This window comes from Mus pahari, chromosome 2, assembly GCF_900095145.1.
Source record: "Mus pahari chromosome 2, PAHARI_EIJ_v1.1, whole genome shotgun sequence".
In the NCBI taxonomy this organism is placed as follows: Eukaryota; Metazoa; Chordata; class Mammalia; order Rodentia; family Muridae; genus Mus; species Mus pahari.
The window spans coordinates 37,617,810-37,629,067 of record NC_034591.1 but is presented as its reverse complement, the minus strand read 5'-3'; the positions used below and the strand labels follow the sequence as shown (position 1 = coordinate 37,629,067).

At 40.2% G+C, this 11,258-nt stretch overlaps 1 pseudogene; it reads right to left on the bottom strand.

Moving 5' to 3' along the window:
* Positions 1-6,344: 6,344 nt before the first annotated feature.
* Positions 6,345-6,569, bottom strand: LOC110316742 (annotated as a pseudogene).
* Positions 6,570-11,258: the final 4,689 nt, after the last annotated feature.

The following is an 11,258-nucleotide window of genomic DNA, read 5'->3' as shown; positions in this document are numbered from 1 at the left end:
AGAAAGAGAAAAGCATAAAGAATTCCAATTTCCAAGACCAACAGATAAGAAGAGAAGACTTCACTAACCCCTTTTGACCTGACAATATGGGTGGTCTATACAGCAAGGGGGCATACAACATATAGAATTGAACATATGGAATACAGTATAACAGAACACTTAGTATTCATTTTGTTGATAGTATTAGCACCAATCTGTTTTTTATATGTGCAACATAAAATAAAACGAAAAGACATGGGAGAGCCTAATTTTTTATCATTTACTGTAACTTTAAGAAATGAGATTTTATCAATGTATGGATTTAAAAAGAAAAGGTAAATCAATGTCCTAAAACTAAAATAGTTTAGCATTTGACCATTATTCAACTGTTTAACTTATCTGAAATAACTAGATGCATTGCCACAAAGGGCTTACAAATAATAGCCAAATAGTAATAAATATCCCTAGTTTGCAAATTATGAATTTGAAATAAAAGTTTTCAGTATATTAAACTTGGAGCTTCTTGGGAAAAATGACTGACCCAAGCAGAAAACGACCCAGGATAAAGTGAGGACATTTCAGAGAAGAGAGATCTGCAAAGACCTTCTTGGGTCATTCAAAAGAACCCGGGGGGGGGGGAGTGCGCTGGAGAGATGGCTTAGCAGTGAAGAATGCTGGTTCAACAACTCTAAGTACCAGAGTTCAGATCATAGCCCTCAGGTATGAAGCTGAGACTCACCACAAATGCAGACAGAATTCCAGGTCTAAGCAGAGTAGAGACAGGAGGCGTTCAGGGGCTTGTGGTTTCTGGCTAAGCTGAAAATGGGAGTTCTGTGTTCAGGTGTGAAATCCTGTCTCAAAGAAATAGACAGAGATTGCTAAGGGAAAACACCACACACCTCTGTGTGGGTGCACAGTGCGTATATTCCCATGTGAAGACACACTCATACAAACATGCATGCATACATATAGAACATAAATACACTAAAAACAAAGTCAGAAGCCAGATGAAAGCATCTTCCACAGGTCAAAAGGGTTCCATTTGACCTTTAGTAATGATATTAATTGTATTAGATTGAAATTCATCCAATATTTTCAACCCATGAGTCCATAATATATAGAGATTAATATTATTCATACATATGTGCACACACAATCTAGATGAACTACCTTAAGAGAAAGCTAGGGAACCCAATAATCATTTAAAGAAACAAGTAAAGACAAGAAATTCAAGAGTTATCCAGTCTGTCTACAAAACTTAATATTAAAAAGTGTGTCTGAAGTATCTGAACTAATACATCATCTCATAAGATGCAGCTAGTACAGTGCATCATCACTGACTGCCATCACCACAAAAGAGATAATCACTTCCCTACGGGCTCCCAGAAGGCTAACACCTAAGTCTAAATCTGCTCTAGTCTTCCTTTACAGCTTCCATTTGATAGTAAATAACTTGGGAACAAGATGATATTGTCCTGAGTAGCAAATCTCAAACCAGCAAAATCTTGATCAAATAACCCAGGATTTCAATGAAAACAATTACAAAGGAAAAAAAGAAAAAAAGAATGAGAGAACCTAAAGATTAAAAAACTTAAGACAGAAATTCACTTATTCGTGATAGATTATCCTAAGATGGTTATACTATGTGGAACACGCATGTGAGCTGTGAAACTCTAAAAGAAAATGCATGTTACCATTGCCATGAAAACGAGGGTCACAATTGTTTGTGAGAGCAAGAGTTGGTGATGAATGAGTTCAAGTACACAGATAGGATTCCTTTGGTACCTGCTATACTTCCCAGAGAGATGGCAGTGGGTGTGGGAACCACTGAAACAGAAAATAATAACAAGTGCCAGTTATGCCTATTCACTGATTTACCCTTTGCTTGATGCACCACACACTTGATGATTCAATGCATACATTTCTAAAGTGTCTCTCGTCTACTTTTTCAAAATGTATCCATCTTATAATCAAATAAAACTCCTGCATCCAACTCTGAATCCAAGCTGTCTAGGTGATACAAATTCATTTGATCCATGTGTGGCTCATTCTTTTGATGTCACACACCTTTAATCCTAGCACTTGGGAGGCAGAGACATATGGATCTCTGAGTATAAGGCCAGCCTGGTCCACAGATTGAGTTGCAGGACAGCCCCAGCTAGATAGAGAAACACTATCTCAGATTGAGTTGCAGGACAGCCCCAGCTAGACAGAGAAACACTATCTCAAAAAAGCAAGAAACAACAGGTGACTAACCAAGACAAAACAAAAACATTGTTTTTATTGTATGTCTGAGCTTGGTGGGGTTTTGGGGGTTGTTTGTGTGTATGCGTGTTTGTGCCACTGTGTGCTTGTGGAAGTCAAAGGGCAATTTCCAGGAATCTGTTCTCTTTTGGAGGTTAAACTCAGGTCATCTGGTTTGGTGGTAAGCACACAATGAGCAATCTCTCTAGAGCCTAATAATTCACTAAATGATGAAGTACATACCCAAAACTCAAATAATACAGAATGGATTGTGTTCGTTTATACTAAGATTGCCAGAATAAATGACTATAAATCGGGTAGCTTAAAACAACAGAGATGTATTTTTTTCCAGTTCTGAAAACCAACTGGCAATGCAAATATCAAAGTGGTAAAAAGAACTGTCCTTTCTCCAATAACTCCAGGAAGACGTTGTCCCTTAGGTTTCCGGGTTATGGCTATCTGCTGGGAAACCCGGTCATTCTCTGGCTTCCCTCCAGTTTGTCCCTCCCTCCTCATGTGGTCATCTTCTCCTTGTGTATGCTGATGGTCAAATCATTTTCCTCTCTTTATAAACAGACGAATCATCAGCCTTAAGGCCCACCCACATCTGTATGACCTCATCATAACTAAGTATATCTGAGAAGGCTATTTCCAGATAAGGTCACATTCTGAAGTTCTGGCTGGTTACGAACTTTGGAGGTTGCTGTTTGACCTACTGCAAATGAACTGGCTGCTCTTTGGTAGAATAATATGCAGACCAGACCAAACAAAGCTCAATATAAAAAACAAAAATGATCGGCTTTGCTTTTGTCCTACAGCATAATTACACCCTGGAAGAATTCCCATTTTTTTCCCATTGTAGCTAATTTAAGCTCCCAGGAGAGCTGATTTCTTGGTCTTACATTCCAGATACAATGAATTCTCTTTCCCTGAAGTTTTGTGTCAGTGGTTGGTTGGTTGGTTGGTTTTTCTGTATGCATTGTTATCTATAACAATCTTCTATTGAGGAATCATTTGAGGTTTTTTTTTTTTTTTTAGGAAAGGCAATTTATTTGGAGGATGAAATATTTGGGATGCCATAAGGAAATGATCTATTTTTGTCTTTGGCTGGAATTGAAGCCTACAGTAACTACCTCTCTCTCTCTCTCTTTTTTTTTTTTTCAGAAAAAACAACATTAATCAGTATGCCTTGAAACAGTTGACATTTATTGTAGAGGACTGTCCTTTGTATAGAAGACTGTGTAACAGAATATTTGACTTCAACTTACGAGACTCCAATAACATCATACCCTAGTTATGACCGCTAAATATGCCTTCAGATACTGCCAAATACCTCTGTATTAGTCAGGGTTCTCTAGAGTCACAGAACTTGCAGATAGTCTCTATATAGTAAAGGAATTTATTGATGACTTACAGTCTGCAGTCCAAATCCCAACAATGGTTCAGTAGTAGCTGTGAATGGAAGTCCAAGGATCTAGCAGTTGCTGAGTCCCACACCGCAAGAAGGCGAAAGAGCGAGAGCCAGACTCCCTTCTTCCAATGTCCTTATATGGTCCCCAGCAGAAGGTGTAGCCCAGATTAAAGGTGTGTGCCACCACACCTTTAATCCCAGATGATCTTGGACTCAGAGATCTCCCTGTCTTAATCTTCTGGATTCAATCACCACTGTGTCTCAAGATCTCCATACCAAGATCCAGATCAGAAACTTCTATCTCCCAGTCTCCAGATTAGGTTCACTGGTGAGCCTTCCAATTCTGGACTGTAGTTCATTTCAAATATAGTCAAGTTGACAACCAGGAATAGCCATTACAACCTCTGTGAAGCAAAATCACTTCCCTTTGAGAAACATTGTCTTACAGGAGACCAAAATCTTGTCTCTACTTTTGTGTTACCAATTACCATCAAGCAGCAGGTTTCAACAACCAAAACCATCTGTTTTGTTCACAGACCCTCAGTAAGTGGGAAGAATGGCTTGTCTGTATGCAGCATTAGCTGATGGCTCTACTGAGATCCTGCATAAGGACCCCGCTTGTCTGGCAAGGGATTCCTGTGTGTCTGTGACTCTGTAGTGAGGTTCCTGAGGGCTGCTGAGGTTTCTTCACGTCTTGATGGCTGGGTTTCAAAATGGAATTCAAGATATACTTATGACCTGCTTCCCCCTCCCCATATTGCCTCATCTCTCATGCTTTATTGTTTGACATGATCATAAAGATCTGCCCACATTAAAGGAGAGAAGACTAAGTCCCCTGCCTCAGTTTGATGACTGTCCAAGAGAGAAGACTGTGAGGAACAGGAAAGATGTGACCTTCTACTACCTCAAATGTAAACACAGAAGCTCCCATTCTTCCGAATGTCAAATACAGTGACATTTATGTTCTAAGTTCCTTACATTTCCACATCTCAAATTCTAAATATGTAACATCAAAGTCAAGTCTGGGTGTAGATGATCCTCCTCTGGTGTGACTAATTAGCTGCTGATCTTGGAATATGATTATTCTTGATCTGATAGGCTCTGGACTAAAAGGGAAAATCATCTGTCCTTCTCACTCACACACACACACACACACACTCACACTCACACACACACACATGCACACACAGACACACACACGTGACACTATTCTATAATTTGCTTGCAAAAGTGTGCGCAGCAATCACTGCTCTGCTGCAATTCTGAAATTCAGCAAGTAATATGCTGCTTTCTTAATTAGCACCTTTTACTGCATTTTTAGATAGTGTTCTTTGGGGTATTGGTTCAACCTACTGGGCATTTTTGTTTTAATTGGAAAAAAGTTATATATTTTGAACATGGTTTCCCCTTGCTCAACTCCTCCCCAATACTCTCTTCTTCCCCACCCACCCACCCAACTCCAGGATTTTTCTCTCTCTCTAAAACATAAAACAGGCAAAAAAAAAAAGCCACAAGAAAGACACACATAAAACAGAATCCATACAACATAGCATCAGGAATCACAATATACAAACAAAAGACCAGTAAGACAAGCAAGTGTCCAGACAAAGGAACATAACATGCCCAAAAAATCTCTGCAAAAAAATGCCACTGAGCTCATTTTGTGTTGGACATTCACTACTGGAGATGAGTTATTCAGTGGAGAAAACGACTCATTCCTCTGCAGGCAGTTGTCAACTGGAGATAGCTCCTTGGTTAGGGATGGGAACTGTTGTCTGCTTCCCCTGTCAGCACTGGGTCCAGTCTGCATTAACCCGTGTCGGCCCCGTGCAGGCTGCTGCAGTTTCTGTGAGCTCTGATGTGCATCAGTCCTGCTGGGTCTGGGAGACCCTGTTTCCTTGGTGCCATCCCCTTGGCGCCGTCCATTCATTCCCTCCGGCTCTTGCAATCTCTCTACCTCCTGTCTGAGTCATTCTTTGTCTATCAAAAGTACTCCAATTCTCATTCCCTTATTTCCTGACCTCAGAAGTCAGGGGTTCAAAGTCCTCTGTGTTCTCATAGTGACTCAGTCCCTTTCAGTCTTTGCTGTTATAATTACCTTGTGAACTTCCTGTGTGTTCCCATATAATTCTACTGAGTCCAAGTCACAATCACAAGTCTCATCCAAATTATCCTTTCCTAGCTGTGTTTCCAGCGTGAGGCTTTCGTGGACTAGCACATTTAGGACTCTTAGAAAGCCTGCCTTTTCAAGGCAAATTCTCTGTGAAGCACACTCAGGATTCTTCGGATGCCTTCTCTCTGAGTTACATTGTGTCAGTATTGGGCTAGTCACTTCTATTTATTTATTTATTTATTTATTTATTTATTTATTTATTTATTTACTTATTATTTATGAATACACTGTAGCTGTCTGAAGACATACCAGAAGAGGGCATTCAGATCCCATTACAGATGGTTGTGAGTCACCATGTGGTTGCTGGGAATTGAACCCAGGACCTCTGAAAGAGTAGCCATTGCTCTTAACCACTGAGCCATCTCATCAGCCCAGGTTAGTCACTTTTTAATGAAGGCTTTTAACTAACATCTTAGATTTTTTTTTCTGAAGTCACTGTTTTGTTTTGTTTTTTATTTATCTCATTAGTTTATTTACAGTTTTATCCAGTGTTCTGGAGTTTAATCCAATCTTCAGATCACATTTCTGAAATATTCTTCATTGTGCTAAAGGGATAAGTTGAATGTCCTCATCTTTAAGTAGATGGTCCCTTACTACAACAGAAGGAGCAGCAAATCCAGATCCGAAGTACACTGTCACCACAGCCAGTGACTGTTACTTACCGTCCACTGAAAATGGCAAACTCTTCCCCGCTCAGTCCTCACAGAGGCTGCGGTGAAGGACCATGGAGGGGTCTAGCCTCCTTATACTCTGGCTCATCATGGCACTGCTGGAAGCTCTGTGAGAAGCAAAAAGATGGAAGCAGGCAGAAAGGGTCCCACCACCCTAGTCTCCTCTCCCCACGGCCTTGCTATTCAGAACCTGAAGTCATTTTTTTTTTTAAATTCCAAACTTAAAGGCATCTGCCATAAGGAAATACTGAGCATAAGAAACAGTACAAAAGTCTAAAACAACAACAAACAACAAACAGACTAACAAACAATACTCGGTGTAGTGGCTAATAACTTGTCTTCAGTGAAATGAGCCAATTCAAGCCAGATTAGAGTAGATACAAGTAGGTTTCTTGGGAAGCTACTCTCAGGCAGATTCACAAGTCCCAAGGAAGGAGACCAGGGGAGAGCTCCTGAGGAGGGAGGAAGCCAGGCAAGAGAAAGAGAGAGCTCATGTGGGGGGAGAAGAATCCTCAATGTCTGTATTATACAGGAAAGAGTTTCTGACGGGGAGAGGAAGTGCAGCTCTTAGGCTAGAAAGTTCAAGGCAGAGGACAGGGAATGCCAGGTTGGGACTGAGAGATGCTGGGAGAACCTGGAGGCCAGATTCACTTTTTTTTTATGTAAAATGTGCATCTCAGCTGTTTGTCACAGGTCTGAAAACCAAGAGTGGTGCTTTCCAGCACTCAGGAGGCAGAGGCAGAGTGATCTCAGAGTTTGAGGCCAGCCTGGTCTACATAGTGAATTCTAGGGCACACGGGGCTACACAGGGAAAACCTGTCTGGAAAACAAAACAAAACAACTAAACAAAAGAAACAGAAAGCAGTGCTCCACTTTAAGCAAGTCATTAACTTCTCTCTTTTCTCATTTTATCACAGGTGGTGAGACTAAGCCGGGAGACACATTATGTGGATATGTGGGATAGTCCCATTTGGGGTACATTGTTTACCATGTGTGTCACTGCAGACAACAACCGTTGCACGCCAAGTGCCACTGTCTAACACATCTTTTACTTCCCAGATCCTTGTAATGTTTTCCAGACTTTAAACTCCCACTGAAAGGCTTCTTGAGATTTTCTCTGCAGACACCCTTTTCCTAAAAATTGTTTAGACTTCCCTATAGCATTCTTGAGACACTCTGGGGTTCTTCTCAGTCCTGCCCGTTGCTGCTGTGTTGGTTTTCTTGGTACGGTACTACTTCTAGACCCCTAAATGTAGTTGGCCTTCTAATGCAGCAGTTCTCAACATTCCTAGAGCTGTGACTCTCTAATACAGCTCCCCAGGTTGTCGTGACTCCCAAACATAAAACTACTTTGTTGCTACTCCCTAAGTGAATTGTAATGTAAATATTGGATATGCATGATATCTGATATAAAACACTCAAAGGAGTCAAGACTCACAGGTGGAGAACTGCTGGTCTAATTCTTTCTGACAAACCACCCTCAGACCAGTAGTATAAATCAGCCATGTGAGAAAGCTTAGGAATGTGTGGGCCAGGAATTAGGGCAGAGCACAATAGAAAGCAATGTTCTCAGACTCATGGAGTTTCAGCTGGAAGACTTAAAGGCTGAGAATGGCTCAGTCATTCGGTGGCTGGCTAAAATAAGCTAGAGCTGGCTTTATGCATCTGCTTGATGATGGGTATTGATCAGGACTATTGGCAAGAAACTCTGACTATGGTCTCTATACCTGTTGTGATTTTGTGAACCCATTTGGACCTCCTCACAGTATGGTGTCTGATGATGGTTTAAGAGTACAAATTCTAGAGAGAAGAGTGGAAGTTTGTGGCATTTTTATGAACTACAGTTGTTTGCCACAGAAGGTGAATATACAGCCTTTGGGTATTTAAACCCTCTATATCCCAAACAAAACATAACATAACACCTTGACTGGCTTCTGGAAGACCTTTAAACTCTCAGGATACTCTCCCTGTCAAAAGCTTTATGCCATACCAGAGTGTATACTGATAGTGTGAAAATAAGATATCTTGACATCTTGAGGGGGGAGGACCTGAGTAAGACTGGTCATAGAGGCTCTCATTCCATGGCTTACGAATGGAAATCCTGGCCAGCAATGCTCACAGGGGCTTTTCTGATCAGCAATACATTATCAGGTTGCCGCACATTGTGACTGAGAGAACTGAATGCTGTGTACATAGCTCTCTCAGGGCCGACAGTGGGATGCTCATGTCTGCTCTCTCCTAGACTCCAGCATGGACGTCCTTTGCTGTTTTTAACCCATGCCCTTTACTATAAAAACCATAATCAGGACTGTGGAAACATTTCTGAGTGTTGTTGTTTCAATGACTGAATCATCCTTTGGCTCTTGTGGACTCCATGGGAATCTCATTCATGGGAATCTTTGGTTCCATGGCACCAGGGGTTTTAGAGGAATGACTGAAGCCAAATAGAGAAAGGCCACTCATTCACTGGTTGAGAAAGAATTGTCTGCGGTTGCACAATAGTTATTGTGGGTTCTTTCTACCTGAGACGGTTTAAACATTCTGATATCACAGTGCCTCGGTTCTAAGACATACTATCTTCCAAGAACACAAGGTAGAAGGGCAGACCATTAAGAAGCAGCACTTAGAATCAAAGGGAGAATAGACCACAGTATGCAACTGGAGAAGCATCCATATCATCAGGTAAAAAATGCAAGATGGGAGAGATTCTGGTAGCTATTTTACTCTACTTTTGTTAAGTAGAATGTTTGTATTACTAGACTCAGACTCATAGGAGCACGTTTGTGTCTTAATCTACCTTCACTTTAAATACTTCCAAAGCTGAAGTCACTGTCACAGACTGAGATAATGAAAACTTCATCATGTCCCTTGGCTGACCCATCATCGTTTTTTGGAAATAAGGATTTTAGAAAAGGAATTGGGCAGAATTCAATGACTCATATACTGAAGAAGCCATTCAAACCGACAAACTGAGTTAGTGCAGGGCAATATTCAGCCCTTATAATTCACCAGAATGCATGACTTTTAATTCTCCTTTAAATGGCCACAGGTGGAGAACACTTCTCTTAAGAAGTTGTTGATCACCTGAATGACTTTTCTTTTTAAAAAGCCTGCTTGAATAATAGCTCTTTTTGATACTGTAACCCATGCATGGCTGTAAGAAGTCTCCAACACATTCTAGTACCTGGACCCCAGTTATAGAATGAATCACAGCTTTGGACACAAGGGCTGTGTCCTAAAAGAACACTGGAAAGAGATTCAACTCACTTTCATAATCTTTTTAACAGGTTATTATCTCAGCCCACCTCTTCCCTATGTCAAGGTCTCCACTTGTGATGACCCCATTAGCACCCTGTGGCAGGGACACAGCTTGCACTAATTTAAGCCAACGGAGGTGCTACTGGCTTCACGTGAAAGCAGCTGTAGATACCAGAAGACTCCAAACTCCATTAGAGTTCACAGTGTCGTTCCCTTAACCCCTACTATGTGCTGCACTCCAGCACTCTTCTCTTAGCCCAGAGGCCCCATGTCACTAGAGAAATGGCTACAGACAGTTCTAGGTCACATCTTCCCTAAGCAGATAGAAGAAGCTTTGTCACACGTTCAAATCTGTGTTATGGTCTGAGATCCACCAAGGTTTCTCAGCAAGCTGAGAGGCCACCAGTGCATTGAGTTACTTGTGTCCTTTATAAACTTGAGGCAAATGGTGGATAAGTACCCATTTTCTACCCTAATAACAAAATTCTTTTGTTTGTTTTGATTGAGAAGACTCCATACTACTGCCCCCAAATATGCTAAGATATTTTTAATATAAACCTAGCAAGGAGTAATTCCTTTTAAATTGTTGGGTTAGATTAAAAGTGATATTAAAAAAAAGCAAAGGGGAATAAGGTCTATTTTCTCTTGCAAGTTAATATTAAATATTAACAACAATGCTAAGTATATGCTCATTTTTTTAGTAAACAGTGTGAGAAATACAATTATAAAACAAAATATGAGGCATACTTTGGGGCTTTCTGAGGTAATTGGCTAAGAATCCCTGTGTGTCCTGGAAGTTCTCATTATTTTTAAAACAAATATTTCCTTGTGGGCAAGTGGGGTGCGTGCCTAGTAATATTTGTGAAATTACTGTCGACAACATCATGCTCCCTGGGTGGAATGATATCTTTTATAAATAAGGAATGAGGGCTTTTGAAAGTTTTATTCAGTAATCAAAGTAGCTATGGAAATATTCTGAATAAAAAAGTATGCAAATGTAAACAAATGTCACCAAGTCTTACATTCTCTTAACTACTCTAGAAACTTATTTTCTGGATGATGTAATTATAATTCTTCCTGTAGGAAAACATTAAGTACAGGGAATCCACATATAAAAATAAAATCTGGCTTGAATGTAGTACAGTCATGCTGAATTGTGCTACTTTAAGACTCAAAACTCATGAATATTTCAATTCCATATTAATTGTAACACAAAACCTTTCCTTAACTGTGTATACAACTTACACAAAAATAGTAATTTTATTTTGTGACAGAATGTTCTTCCATCTATGCAATTATTGTATAATAAATTGTCTTACTTTAAAAAGATGTCAGTCTTTCCATGAATATACCACTCCCTGAGAACACAGTATGTTATGGTTAATGGAAATATTCTTTTAGGATGGCCTCTTAATGCTAATATAAATATGAGTCTCTGGTAAGCCTCAGTGTGAGCAAAAGTTGTTGATTTATTTTTCTTGAGTTTCATTAGCCCTAAAAAAGGACCTCTCCAGCCTGTTGG